Here is a 15,507-nt window from a genome sequence, read left to right as displayed (position 1 = left end):
CGGCAACAAATTACTGGAGCCAAATAAGGAGGAGGACATGAGAGGTAGGCTACATTGCAGGAGCATCTAATTGTGTGTATGAGACTGTTTCAAACCAAATCAAATTGTATTGGTCACAGAAATGGTCACTCTCCTGCACCTGACTTCCCTGCCGCCAGTTACGCAATCCTTTCCAATAGGTCAGAATTGCTGATGTCAAACAGTATACTTGGAAGGGAATGGCATGTATACTGCTCTTGTCTGTGTGGTAACATAATGAGTGTATCACTTCTCTTTTCAAGAGTAAAAGTTGGGCGGTAGAGAGCGTGCTATGGAGTAGACTGCTTTGCTAGAGCTCCGCTCCTTTTTGAAACAAATTAGCATTTATCTTAACCTCTCACGACCTATAACTTCAAACAAATATGACAAAGGGAAAAGGCACCAGAAAAGGGAGCGCTAAACAAGATAATTTTAATGAGATAGACAACGAACCAATTTCAACGTCGCCAACCCACGAGAAGTTAGCTGAAGAGGCTAGCTTCCAAGAGTTCCCCACAGAGCCTACGCAAAGTGACATTACTGGCTGCCATAAACTCACTAAGCAAGAAGGTGGACACAAGGTTGGCTGATATCTCAAAGAGTATTAGGACTTTGGCCCAAACTGTGAAGGCAACTCAGAGAAGGGTGCATGAGGTTGAGCAGACAACTGTCGATCACGAGGCCAGGCTACAGGACATAGAGAAACAGTGCGCAATGTTAAAAAATGACAACAAAACCCTGAAAGCCTGACTGGAAATGCTCGAGTCGCATTCACGCCAGAACATCCGAATATGTGGCATCCAGGAGGACACTGAGAAAGGGAAACCCACTGAATTTGTCTCGGAGCTGATACCGGCCCTGCTGGGGAGTGAACACTTCAAAACGGCCATCCTGATCGACCGCGCACACAGATCTCAGGCAATGAAGCCGGCCAAGGGCGGGCCACCAAGGCCATTCATTGTACGGCTGCACTATCCCCAGATCAGGGATCTCATCCTCAAGCTGGCTAGTCAAAAGTTCCCCCTTAACTTCAACGGAGCCAGGGTGTCTTTCTACCCAGATCTTACCTTGGAGGTGAGGAACCAACGGAAAGAGTATGATGAGGTATGCAACAAATGCAGGGCGGCCAACATCCGATATGGATTCCTCTTCCCAGCCCGGTTTAAGGTGACAGTCGAAGGATCAACACGTACGTTTTGACAACCCAAAAGAGGCCGATCTGTTCTTGACAAGCAAGCTCCCTGGCTGAGGATACAGAATGGCTGTGTCAGCCGGCTAAATGTCCAAATACAGGCCAGGAATGTGTTTGGATTTCCGGACTATGTCTTTTCGATTAGAAGATCAGAATTTGGGACTTATGATTGGTGAGATGTTGTGGCTAATATAGCATTGTTTGGCACATCATGTTTAGCGCCACTCACCCCCTAACGTGAGAGTTAAGTGTTATTTAATATTAGCGTATATGCAGAGTTAGTTCAAGCTGTATGTCTAGACACCCTAAGGTTTGTGTGTTAGCCAAGGAGTGCTTCGTTTGGGGAAGTCACTCAGTAAAGGGATGGGAGGGGGGATGGGGTATGTGTTCTATGTTCACGTTTATTATTAGTACAGGTGGCACGACAAGCTCCCACACGGCGGGACGTTTTTCTTCTGAGTTTTGTATGACAGCAACAATTTGCTCTAAAATAACAAATGCCACATAGTGACAGAGCACAGAGTAGACCAGGTGGAATAAAGATAGTCAGCTGGAACTGTAATGGCATAGGGCATGTGGTGAAACGAGCTAAGGTTTTTTCTCATCTTAAATCATTGGGTGCTGCCATAGTGTTTTTTCAAGAAACTCATATTAAACGCTCCGCTCAGGCCAAGCTACGAGTCGGCTGGATCGGTCAGATATACCAGTCTAACTTTGATGCAAAAGCGAGAGGGGTAGCAATCCTGATAAGGAAAAACATTCCGTTTGTTTACTCATCCTCGATTTCAGATCCTAATGGTCGGTATATTATTGTGGCTGGTATACTGAATTCGAAACCAGTAACCTTGGTCAATTTATATGGACCCAACTTCGATGATCCATTATTTTTTCAAAGGGTATTTAAGGACATACCAAATATCTCGGATACAAGTGTTATTGTTGGAGGGGACTTTAACTGTACGTTAGATCCTGTTTTAGATAAACAGCTATCAAGGTCACTTCAACAATCAAATGCCAGTGTCTGTCTAAATACATTGATGACAAACCTTAACATTGTCGATATTTGGAGACTGACGCACCCAACAGACAGGGATTACTCTTTCTTTTCATCAGTTCATAAATCATATTCCAGAATTGACTATTTTTTGTTGGACTCCAAAATAATTTCAGCAGCTGAGACGGTTACCTATCACCCTATTCCAATTACGGCCCACTCTCCTGTGTCCATGGTGCTGAAACTCGACAATATGTCGACAGGTCGGCGACCGTGGCGCTTAGACGCATACCTGCTGAAAGATTAGGCTTTTTGTCAGTATTTGAAGGAGCAGATTGCCTTTTTCCTCGGAACTAACGACACGGGGGATGTTGACGACTCCACCCTTTGGGAATCTCTAAAGGCTGTGATTAGAGGTTACATTATTTCTTATACATCAGAGAGGAAGAAACGCGCCAATACTAGGCTGAGAGAAATTTAAAGAGAGTTAGGGGAACAGGAGAACGTTTTTAGGACGAATTCCTTGTATACAGTCTTTGAGAAGATCACAAAGTTAAAAAATGAATACAATACCATCCTTTCGAAACGGGTGGGCTCTTTACTTGCTAGAACGCAACAAAGTTATTTTGAACTGGGTGACAAACCACATAAATTATTAGCAAGACAGCTAAGGCATGTACAGGCATCTAGAGCTATTCACAAAATAAAAGACAAGAAGGGTAAAATAGTAACAGATCCGCAGGATATTAATAAATGCTTTGCACAGTTTTACTCAGAGCTGTACCAATCAAAATGCAATGCTACTAATCCACAAACTATGGAACGGGATAACTTTAGAGGAAATTAACACAACGATGGCACAATTTCCAAACAGCAAGGCCCCTAGACTCGATTGATATGTAATAGAATTCTATAAGAAGTACTGAGCCAGTCTATCTCCACTTATGCTGTGAATGTTTAAACAATCCAAAGAAAATGCCAAACTCCCGCAAACACTGTATGAGGCTACAATAGCACTGATCTTGAAAAAGATAGAGATTCCATGGAGATGTCGTCTTATCGCCCCGTGTCGTTACTCCCCATAGAAAACAAGGTGTTGACAAAGATATTGGCAAACCGATTGAAAACATATATTTCTGACATCATACACCCTGACCAGACAGGTTTTGTCCTGGGCCGACATATATACTACAATTTGAGACGTCTTTTCAACGTAATGTATCACGATCATAAGGTTGAGGCAGTGGTAATAGCTCTTGATGCAGAGAAGGCGTTTGATCGGATTGAGTGGAAGTATATGATGTCGGTTCTGGAGCACTTCGGGTTCGGAAAGGAATTTATTAATTGGATAAGAATGATTTATGCACACCCTATGGCGTCCGTGGTAACCAATCAAGAAATGTCGCAGTCATTCCGCTTGTTCAGGGGGTGCCGACAGGGGTGCCCTATTTCGCCTGCTCTCTTCGCTATAGCCATGGAACCCCTTGCTACTCGCATTCAGGCATGTGCCGATATAAGCTTCTGTTAAAATAAAGGACACACAGCACAACATTTCCCTATATGCAGACGATGATCTTTTGTTTTTGTCCAAGCCTAAAACTTCTATTCCACCCTTACTTAACTTGATAAACACATTTGGCTCCTTCTCTGACTACAAGATAAACTGGCAAAAAAGTGAGTTGATGCCAATATCACGGCCTGTGGATATGCAATTTCTGCAATCTACCCCGTTTAGAACAGTGATGGACAAGTTCACAAGCCTTGGCATTGTAGTGACAAGAGACCTTGATCAGCTATTGAAAGCGAAATGGGACATGAAAATATATCAGCTTAAACAAAATATAGATTTTTGGAAAACTCTGCCTATCTCCTTGGTTGGTCGTATAAACGCTATTAAAATGGTTGTCCTACCCAGGTTTCTTTACCTCTTCCAATGTCTACCCAATTTCATACCACAAAGCTATTTTAAGAAACTGGATTCAATAGTAACTCCATTTTTATGGGCTAACAAGGCAGCCGGAATTTCAAAGAAGCATTTATGCAAGTACAAAATAGAGGGGGGCTTTGGCCTTCCTCACTTTAAACTGTATTATTGGGCTGCTAATCTGAACATTGTGTCTTTCTGGAGGGAAAGTTTACCTGCGATGAGACAGAAGGATATGCCTGCATGGCTTTTGATTGAGCAGGACTCCTGTCAACGTTCCTCACTCCCTGCACTTGTTAATAGCCCATCATATGTGAAAAAATCCACTTATGACTCTAACCCAGTCATTTGTCATACGCTTAGGATCTGGAAACAGATTAGGTATTTTCTTAACATACCCACTGTACACATTGACAGCCCGATTTGCCTGAATCATGCTTTCCACCCCGCATTGGATGATGTGGTGTTTTCACAGTGGAGGGAGAAGGGGCTCACAACAATTGGTAATCTATACATAGATGGTCAGTTAGCTTCATTTCAACAATTACAGGGAAAGTTCAACATGCCAACAACACATTTTTTCAGATACCTCCAAATCAGGAATTTCGTAAGGACACATATCCCACAGTATGGCATGAAGCCAAATAGTCCTACATTAGATAGCTTGATCCTTGTCAAACCCCATTCAAAAGGGTCGGTCTCTAGACTGTATGACGTGCTACAGGCCCACATAGAGGTATCCACAGACACCATTAAAAGGGATTGGGAACAAGAACTTGGGTCAGAAATCTCAGATGAGGACTGGGTAGAAGCTCTCAGGAAAATAAACCACAGTTCAGTGAATGCCAGACACAACCTTGTACAGTTTAAGGTGATACACAGGTTACATTATTCAAAAGTAAAACTGCATAAAATATTCCCGGACACCTCACCACTGTGTGAGAGGTGCAAGCAGGATGAGGGGACGTTGACCCACTTATTCTGGACATGTCCTAAGTTATATGTTTACTGGGCTCTCATTTTTGATTACTTATCTAGAGCCTTTGATAGAGTCCGAGCCCCAGACCCATTGACCGCTCTGTTTGGTACAGTTGATGGGAATAACCACGAAGGGAAAGCTGTCTCTCTTTGTACTCTATTAGCCAAAAGGCTCATATTGCAATTTTGGAAACTGGAGACTGTACCTACCTTTGAAATGTGGTTACGGGATTTAGGGAATGTAATACATATGGAAAAGATTCGATACAATACCTCCAATAGAAGTCCAATGTTTTACAAAATATGGCAGCCGATACTGGATAAATGGTCTAGTCCCGCTTCATAACTGGGTTGACAATCTGCTGCTACTCTGTGCTGTACTCCACTCAATATTTATTTTTGGCTTAACTACACTGCTTGTAATGACTATATGCTGTCTTCTTATACATGTACCACCTAATAGGATTTTGTTTTATTTTGTGTATGTGTGAGCTAAGTTTTGTTTTGTCCTCTAAATTGGCCATCCCATTCAACAGTACAATGAATGTCATTGTTAGTATTGCTGTCTTTTTTATTTGATTTTTTATTGTAAAATAATAAACATATTATAAAAAATAAATTTAAAAAAGAGTAAAAGTTAAAAAATAAAACCATTAAACCCTGTGCAGATTTACCATGGAATCTACTGGTGTTGGTATGGGGAGTGTGGTTCTGGGGTTTTTGGGGGTAGGTTGGGAGTTATTTCAGACAGGGATGTGAAATATTGTTTTGTTTTTTATATTTTCAACTTCTGTGAGCAAGAACTAATAGTGAGTCAGGAAAATGCTGCAGTTTGTATCTGAAAATTGACTCTGACAGTAAACAACTTTATAGTGTCACATGACTTTCAGGGCTGTTTGAATGTAGACATTTTACACAATGCACATTTCATCATAATGTTGGGATACTATTATCATCGTCTTTGTTACAAAAGTCCCAACTCTTGTTGTGATAATAATAGACTATTCTGTGTACACCTTTTTTGGAACCATAAAAACATGGCTGATAAGACCAACAAATTACATAACAGCATCCACTTAAAGATGAAAAGACGTAGATTAAACTAAAAAGGCCGGATTTTGTCATTCATATCTTTTCCTTTAGAGAATGGCGTGATGACAGAGGCCGATGAAGAGAGGAGAGCAAGTTACGTGCTGTGTCCTGCCTGAATATGACACACAAACAACACGCCGATATCACTCTTTCACACAACACACCCCTGCGTCACCCCAACACACCCACCTCACTAGATCGAAGTGGGAGAGTTACCTGCACTTTTGTCATAAAAGCCAAAGCAGCAAGATTTCTGCATTGTCAGGGTCTTATTGGAAGGTGGCCAGCTAAGGCATGAAAGAAATCCAAGCAGAGGTTACTCAGAATCAGATTACAGTCTTTAATCTGAGCTGTAAAATAAAGGGAGGATGAAAGTGCCGTTTTCATGAAAAAGTACAGCTTCTAAATAGAGCCAATGTCGGTGCAGAAGTAGAGGCCATTTAGAAACCACAGTAGTAGTAAAAAATAATTGCTCCATGCTTTGTCACTGCTGATATAAAATGGAAGCCCCCACGCTGCCTTTGAAAGGTAACAATTCAACTTTACTTCACTAAAGAGCACCTGTGATTACTGAAAACGTCAAAGGGATGTCTGGTGACAGTCAAATGAGGCTCGGAATGCCTATCCGATATGTGTGAGTTTTAATATAGCAAAATGTAGATACTATATGTTGACTTACTGACATTGAATTTCTTATCTTGTCACAGTTTGGCAGGGATAATGTTTTATAGCTTTGATTGAGGGTAAAATGGCTTAGTTTGCGGCGAAACTCAGATATAACCAGTCAATAAATGAGGAATGCCACATCCTGCTCTCTCAAATCTGTCTGTGCGTCTGTGTTGTTGTTTTTCATTTCCTAAGGATACGGCTTCATCTGGGAATGTTCCATGTCCCATGCCAAGAAATTCCTTTCAGTCCCTGTCTCAGAGACCTGTCAACTTAGTGAGCTCTGGATCAATAAGTAAGAATAGTGATGAAGATGTGAGGAGAAAATTAGCTTTCCAGAAGTACAAAAGAATAGGCAATTGTCTGCATTTCTTAGCATACTCCGTGGAGTCAAATCCTTAAATGCACATTTTATGTTTGTCTTAAACTGATAGTGTATGAAAAATCTAAGATATTAATCTCACATTTGTATCGATGACCTCCTTTGTAATCCCCTCCACCCATCCCGACCACCCAACCACCTGAGCCACCCAACCACTCACCTCATTTGTACTCTTTTGTACCTACCTCTACAGGCCTGCCATCATTGGTCATTAATTCAGCTCTGAAGCCCCCTCTGCCTTCGGCAGAGCAGGAGAGGCCTGTCACCACATCTCCCCAGCCCTGGCTCAGTGTGGGCAGGACAGTGACCATGGACACTCAAAGAGAAAGGTGTGAATATCTCAAAAATGATACTGTACTCTTACATAATCTTTACTAGTTATGTTCTTATTGCTTTAGCCATGCCATCCTGTGGTGGATGAAATATATTATCTTCCTCCAGGGCTGCTGATGTTCTCTTTGACAGCTTTGCCTCTGATGGGAGAGTCGGCATGAACCCGTTTTTTGAGGTAGCTAGTAATTGCTATTGCTAGAGAGACCTGAACAAGAAGCAGAATCCACACAGATAAACTACAATGACAAACAAACAATATATTTACACTACATTCTCTTCCTCCATAGACAGTGTGGAGCTCAGGCCTACACAGATCCGACCCCAGAATCAAGAACTGCTACTTCCGTATGAAGAAACTGAAGGATCATATACTGCACGTGTAGCCCCATGGGAAGTCTTGTTTTACGTGCTGAGCTCCCTAATGCCACCATTGATTCTGTGTTGGCGTGAGACTTAAACCATGACGTCCCTTTTCATAGTTACATATAGATTCCTCCAAGTGGGGGGAAATATCATACAACAGTACACAAAGACAGAATTTGTCTCTGCATGATGTGTTTGCAAAGGTTATTAGGAAAAAAGGAATGGGAAATCTGAACAATACATCCAATTACCTAGTAGTAGATTTCAATCTATGAGTTGCATGGTTACTCATCATATAAGGCTGACTCATTGCATAATGTAATATATCCCTCGCACATGAATAACTTTTTAAAAGTTCCAGCACATGATTTTAGGACTAAAATATGAAATTCATCTCACCCCATGGCCATCTCTCTCTTCCACCCACCTCTCTCTTCCGCTCTCCTCTTTCCCGTCATGCATTAGTCACGTTAAATTTGCTTTGCTCTCTGTCTGGACAGGGCAAAGCATTCTGTCTCAAGGCTTAATGCTGACACACATCTCCCCCTTTAGTTGCAGCAATGCTTTCCAGGCAACACAATCCTGACAGCAACAGCAATGAAAGCTTTTCACAGTCAGAGGTCTTGGTATCAGGTATTAACATAGCACTCTGCAATGGCTGAAGTCATCCTGCTAAGTAGCGGTGCAGGTCATTAAGGTCAAATAGTAAAGTTTGGGACCAATTGCCAGGTTTTTAGCTACTTACACTCACTGATGGTAATCCACGATAATCAACTATTTCAATAAGCATTTCTCTACGGCTGGCCATGCTTTCCACCTGGCTACCTGTTAGGAATATTATGAATAAATGAATAAACAATATCCTCATTTTAAATAGAACTGTAACTAAGTAAACTTATACTCTGTTTTATTATATCTGATTAACAATATGAGTTCATAAGAAGGGATTGTGTGACACAGACAAGGAGTAATTAAAGTTAATGAACACCATTCCAACTAGGCAGAAAGGAATGGGTTGTGGTTTAAGTAAGCAGATAAGGTAGTTACCCTATGGTTGAACCGACAAAACTTAGCTCTGGGGTGTTTGAGATAAGACAGTGAGTGCATTCCTAGGTTTTCTGTTAATTAGAACTGTCAGCTGTGGTGATCGATAATGTTGAGAGGTCAAAAGTTAATTAAGTTGTGTTGTGTGTCCTGTGTATGTGCTAGTGGGTCAGAATGAACTTTTAAAGTTCCCTTTGTCTCGGTCGAGAGGAGGAGATTCATTTTAGAAGCAATGAAATGACGTCATGTTATTGTATATAAACTGTTGCTCGTGGTAACGTGGCAGCGCACTCCGAGAATAAATACTTTTATCTATTATTGCTATTATTACTACTGGTCTCCGTCTATTTTATGCAAACAAGAATCTTACAAATTCTCATAAAATAGATTAAGGGAATTCAATTAATGAAAACATATTGGAATAATTAAATTACAGAAACACTGCCCCAACCCCGTGTAACGCCTGCTCCCGCTCTTCCCCCCTGTCGCTCGTGGACGCCAGGTTGCCCTGCATTACTCACTTCTGTCACCATCATTTATGCACACCTGCCTTCCCTCGTCACACGCTTCAGCGATATTGGACTCACCTGGACTCACTCAATCACCCGTTTATTACCTACCCTATATTTGTCAGTTCCCCAGCTCTGTTCCCCGCGGCTGCATTGTTTGTCATATGTCCGTGTTACTGTGCTGGCACTGTTCCTGTCTAGTTCTATGTCGTTTTCCGAATAAATGTCTGACTCCCCGTACCTACTTCACCTGTCCGGCATCGCCCCTTACACCCGGCCAACAGCTCTGTACCCCCCGCAACAACTGGCCCAAGCCCCCCCCCCCTCCCCTGAAATCGAGACAGCTGATGTTCACATAGAGCTGCAAAATCTGGAGCCCTACAAATCAGCTGGGCTAGACAATCTGGACCCTCTCTTCCTAAAATGATCCACCGGCATTGTTGCAACCCCTATTACTAGTCTCTTCAACCTCTCTTTCGTATCACCTGAGATTCCTAAAGGTTGGAAAGTGGCTACGGTCATCCCCCTCTTCAAAGGGGGAGACCCTCTAGACCCAAACTGTTACAGACCTATATCTATACTATCCTGCCTTTCTAAAGTCTTTGAAAGCCAAGTGAACAAACAGATCACCAACCATTTCGAATCCCACCGTACCTTCTCCGCTATACAATCGGGTTTCCGAGCTGGTCACAGGTGGTCCCTCAGCCACGCTCAAGGTCCTAAACGATATCATAACCGCCACCGATAAAAGACAGTACCGTGCAGCCGTCTTCATCGACCTGGCCAAGGCTTTCAACTCTGTCAATCACCGTATTCTTATCAGCAGACTCAACAGCCTTGCTTTCTTTAATGACTGCCTCGCCTGATTCACCAACTACTTCTCAGACAGAGTTCAGTGTGTCAAATCGGAGGGCTTGTTGTCTTGACCTCTGGCAGTCTCTATGGGGGTGCCACAGGGTTCAATTCTCGGGCCGACTATTTTCTCTGTATATATCAATGATGTCGCTCTTGCTGCAGGTGATTCTTTGATCCACCTCTACGCAGACAACACCATTCTGTATACATCTGGCCCTTCTTTGGACACTGTGCTACAAACCTCCAAACAAGCTTCAATGCCATACAACACTCCTTCCGTGGCCTCCAACTACTCTTAAATGCTAGTAAAACTAAATGCATGCTCTTCAACCGATCGCTGCCTGCACCTGCCCGCCCAACTAGCATCACTACTCTGGACGGTTCTGACTTAGAATATGTGGGCAACTACAAATACCTAGGTGTCTGGCTAGACTGTAAACTCTCCTTCCAGACTCATATTAAGCATCTCCAATCCGAAATTAAATCCAGAATCGGCTTCCTATTTCACAACAAAGCCTCCTTTACTCATGCTGCCAAACATACCCTCGTAAAACTGACTATCCTACCGATCCTTGACTTCGGCGATGTCATTTACAAAATAGTCTCCAACACTATACTCAGAAAATTGGAAGCAGTCGATCACAGTGCCATCTGTTTTGTCACCAAAGTGACAAACATACTACCCACCACTGCGACCTGTATGCTCTTGTTGGCTGGTCCTCGCTACATATTCATTGCCAAACCCACTGACCCCAGGTCATCTATAAGTCTTTGCTAGGTAAAGCTCCACCTTATCTCAGCTCACTGGTCAACATAGCAACACCCACCCGTAGCAGGCACTCCAGCAGGTAAATGTAAATGTAAATAGCCCATTCAACCTCATCCCATATTTGTTTGTTTTTCTGCTCTTTTGCACACCAGTATTTCTACTTGCACATCCTCATCTGCACATCTATCACTCAAGTGTTAATTGCTAAATTGTAATTACTTTGCCACTATGGCCTATTTATTGCCTTACCTCCTTACTTAATTTGCACACACTGTATACAGATTTTCTATTGTGTTATTGACTGTACGTTTGTTTATCCCATGTGTAGCTCTGTGTTGTAGTTTTTGTCGCACTGCTTTGCTTTATCTTGGCCAGGTCGCAGTTGTAAATGAGAACTTGTTCTCAACTGGCCTACCTGGTTAAAAAAAGGTGAAATAAAAACATAGTATGACAGGGCGACTTAACAAGCTAGAGGACTGGAGAGTTCTGGAGATTAAGGAATATTGAAATTATACAACACAATACTGAGTACCACTCCCCATATTTTCAAGCATAGTGGTGGCTGCATCATGTTATGGGTATGCTTGTAATCGTGAAGGACTGGGGAGTTTTTCTTGATAAAAAATAAACGGAATGGAGCTAAGCACAGGCAAAATCTTAGAGGACAAACTTGCTCAGTCTGCTTTCCACCAGACACTGTCAGATTAATTCACCTTTCAGCAGAACAGTAACCTAAAACACAATCCAGGTGTGGAAAATGTTTGGAGACATACTCAGACAGATTCACAGCTGTAATCTCTGCCAAAGGTGCTTCTACAAAGTTTTGACTCATGGATGTGAATAAATATGTAATTTATACTATATATTTTATTTCTAAAAACATGTTTCCACTTTGTCATTATAGGGTATTGTGTGTAGATGGGTGAGAAAAAAACATGTTTCATACATTTTTAATTCAACCTGTAACACAACAAAATGTGGAATAAGTCAAAGTCGATACCATTACAGAGTCACAGAGTATTGCTGAGATAGCTGAGCGTGATGTTTACCTATAGTGCAGGGCTACACAGGTATTTAGAGTTTCAAATGTTACAAGGAAATGGAGCTGGGAAATCTGTTAAGTCGCTTAATCATTAATTAACCTTCCTGAACATTCTAAATCCCCCAATTGTTTTTGCCCAGTGAATGCAAGAATGGACATGGACACTAGCAAACTACACTGGGGACATCAAGAATATAATCTTGGACAGTATCCGCTCAAGCACAGTGAGTGGGATTTCTTTCCTTTGATACCTAGTGATATTATCAACTGCCTGAAGCTATTTTAGCACAGTGGATAGAGGTTCAAATAATGAATGTCTCTTAATACTTTATCTTTCTAAAAATTGACTTTTCAGGTGTTCTGATTTGCAATTCCTTTTCTACTGAAAGTATATGAAAGAATGTCGCCACTCACGTATTAATACCACTTGAAATGAAGTGCAGCTATTATGTAGTTTATGTTTTTTACCACCTCCCACCCCAACGTCCCAAAGCACGCCCTGGTCCACTTCCTGCTCTGCCAGCAGAAAGCAGTGTTTGAGAGCAAACACGGGAAAGTCCCTACCAGTCACCATCTCCACTGTAGTCTTCTACATAATCAGAAATGATAGACGAGAAGGTGAGTCGCACAGTTACGTGATGTGAATCTACAACATCTTACCGACCACTCTGAGGATGATAGTTTAGGGACTATTCCAAACTGGGTCTTTTGGCAATCACTCATACAGTAGGACCACCAATCAGTCTTCAGGCTATTTTGGAGTCCAACCCACTGCCAGCAATCATCCAAAAAATAGCGCCACCCATCCTGCCGTGGCTGTCAGGAGGTCATAGGCTGGACACACTGATAATCACACGCACCTATGAGGAGCAGCTCTTAATGGGCTTTCCTTTCAGCAGCAAAGGTATTCATGGCTTGAATTCTTTTTAAATAAATCTGATCTATCATTAGTGGAAACCTGCTCTGAATGTTACAGCAGGTCATTTGTATGGTGACCTCAAATATGTATACGTTTGTCATATAGCCTTTTACCACAAATAGTGAGAACCTTGCATTTGAAAATATGTAACCTATACATCTATTCTGTTTAGTATGGAGACCAAGAGAAGGACAGATTTAGTCTCCAATAACTCCAATTCATTATGTGTTGTTGTTATGCAGGAATCCTCTCCAGACACACTCCTCTGGTGCTGCCCATGTATATAAAGGAGGTGCGTGTTGCACTGACAGAGGGGTTGGAGACAAGGTACACCGCAGCATGAAAAAAATATTGTTACATTACACGTTACATCCCTTTGGTGAGTGACCACATACCTCATCTTAGAATGTGATGGTGGGTGACAATTTACTAAGTGTGGATCAGCAATCGCATCAGTACACCACACTACAGCAGACCCAGAGGAGTCCCTCAGGGATTTGTACTCGGTCCTCTTGAAAAAAAAATCTGATTTCCCATATAGTATACAAGAAGACTTCTATTCAGGTTTGGTGTGAGTGTGGCACAGTTGAAGAACCAGGGACTAAACTGGTTTACTCAGTTTTAGAGAAATTGCGTTTGCCATTTAGCCATACCGTATTAATGAAGCAAGAATGTATGCAGGATGCTGCATAGGAGTCTGTCTCCTTGCATTTGAGAAATCAGAAATTAAGTATGGAGGGGACCAAGTACAAATCCCTGTGGGACTCCTGTAGTGTGGTATCAGAACATACATTGTTTGTGACCTCACCATTCTTTTTAGCGATGTTGTAGCACATAAATATCCCAATTGGCAAATGACAGATGTGAATTTTCAAAATAACTCAAACCTAGTCTGCCTCTGCAGATATCACCGTTTTCAATTAGAGTTGATTGAAAACGTTCATGAATAAATGGAGGGGAAGCCAATCTACATGTACATGAGCCTGAAGATCCAGGGTGATGAAATCAACGTCTACCAGCACCTTGTTTTTGAGACAACGAGCCTCCTACTTTACAGAGAAAAGTAGCAAGATCCCCATCTCTACCCCCTAAACCACAATATTTACAAATAGCTAGACACAAACTTCCACCCCTTTCTCCATCATTGGAGAACAATTCCCAGTTCTACTGTGGTGGCTCATGGCACCCACTCTTCTGCTCCTTAGCAGAGGTGCCCTCTAATCTACGGGTCCTGAGTGTGGCACTGGTATGCTCCAGCCTGCGACTGCTCAACTTGGGCTAGTACTGCCAGGCCTTTGAGAGGGAGAAGATTGATGGGACGTGTTAAACACAGTGGAGCCCAGCATGATGAGGAAGACCCTGGGTATGGAGTATCTGCATGTGGGCAAGCTGCTCTGCTTCCAACATGGCTGGAGGCCCTTACTTGGGTCCTTTGGAGCTGAGCAGGTAGGGTAGTGACGGATTACCTGTAATGGGGATATGCAATCAGATTATAAAAATTACAGGGGCAATCTGGGAACCAAAAAGCAATAAAGCGGTCATCCTGACACTTTTTTGGTAACCAGCTGCAATTTTTGGTAGCCAGCTGAATACATAAAAGGACATTTTAGAAACATGTATTGCATATTTATGTTAGGCTAAGTACCATTTACATTAGTAATGGTTGAAGTGTCATTCAAAATAAAGGCTACTTTTGGAGTAATTCCTGCTGGGAAGCAAACATTCATCCACACAGCATGATAAAAAGCACAGGTTTCAGGCCAATAGCCTTGTCCCGTTGTCACACCACAGGGCCGGTGGAGTCACAGACGTCATTGACATTTTCATTTCCATTGCCAAATATCTCATTTCATTTACCACAACTACAGCAATTCGATACAGAAATAAATACCCACACGCTGTCCAATAAAATAAACATAACACATGTTTTAGGGGCAACAAAAGCATGAAAAAAAGCCTAAATGATCTAAGATATTTGCTCAAAAATATACCTCAGATAACTCATGAGGTGAAGGTAGATAACCTGAAAGGGTGGGAACTTGGGTGAACTTTTTCAGTGTGAATATAATACATCAATAACAATCATATCAGTAGCCATGCCTAAGGCAAGACTCATTGTGATTGAAATTTTACTTTAAAAAAACAATGCCACAGATGATAAGACAGCAAATGATTTCTGAGGAAGCCTCAGTAAACAAGGGTTCTTTCAACAGTTTGGGGAAAAAAATATTTCAGACGCCTATACAGTTAAAATCCTTGTAGAATGCTTGACTATAGTGCATGTCACAAATTGCGCATTCATTGGTGTGTGCATCAGCTAATGCAAACAAATGTCCCCTTTGGGGATTAATAAAGTAGGCTACTATCTTATCTGAGCTGTTTCCATAGATGGCTGAAAATCAACCAATACTGTAAAGGTGTATAAGA

The 15,507-nt window shown here is 41.9% G+C and overlaps 1 long non-coding RNA gene across 1 annotated transcript; it reads left to right on the top strand.

Moving 5' to 3' along the window:
* The first annotated feature begins 12,717 nt into the window (after positions 1-12,717).
* LOC135508679 (uncharacterized) lies at positions 12,718-14,835 on the top strand. Its single transcript, XR_010450839.1, has 4 exons — positions 12,718-12,779; positions 12,892-13,065; positions 13,323-13,459; positions 13,985-14,835. It is a non-coding gene; the product is annotated as an uncharacterized LOC135508679 (long non-coding RNA).
* Positions 14,836-15,507: the final 672 nt, after the last annotated feature.

Source organism: Oncorhynchus masou, chromosome 22, assembly GCF_036934945.1.
Source record: "Oncorhynchus masou masou isolate Uvic2021 chromosome 22, UVic_Omas_1.1, whole genome shotgun sequence".
NCBI lineage: Eukaryota > Metazoa > Chordata > Actinopteri > Salmoniformes > Salmonidae > Oncorhynchus > Oncorhynchus masou.
The sequence above is the reverse complement of the archived record's forward strand: the minus strand, read 5'-3'. Positions and strand labels throughout refer to the sequence as shown.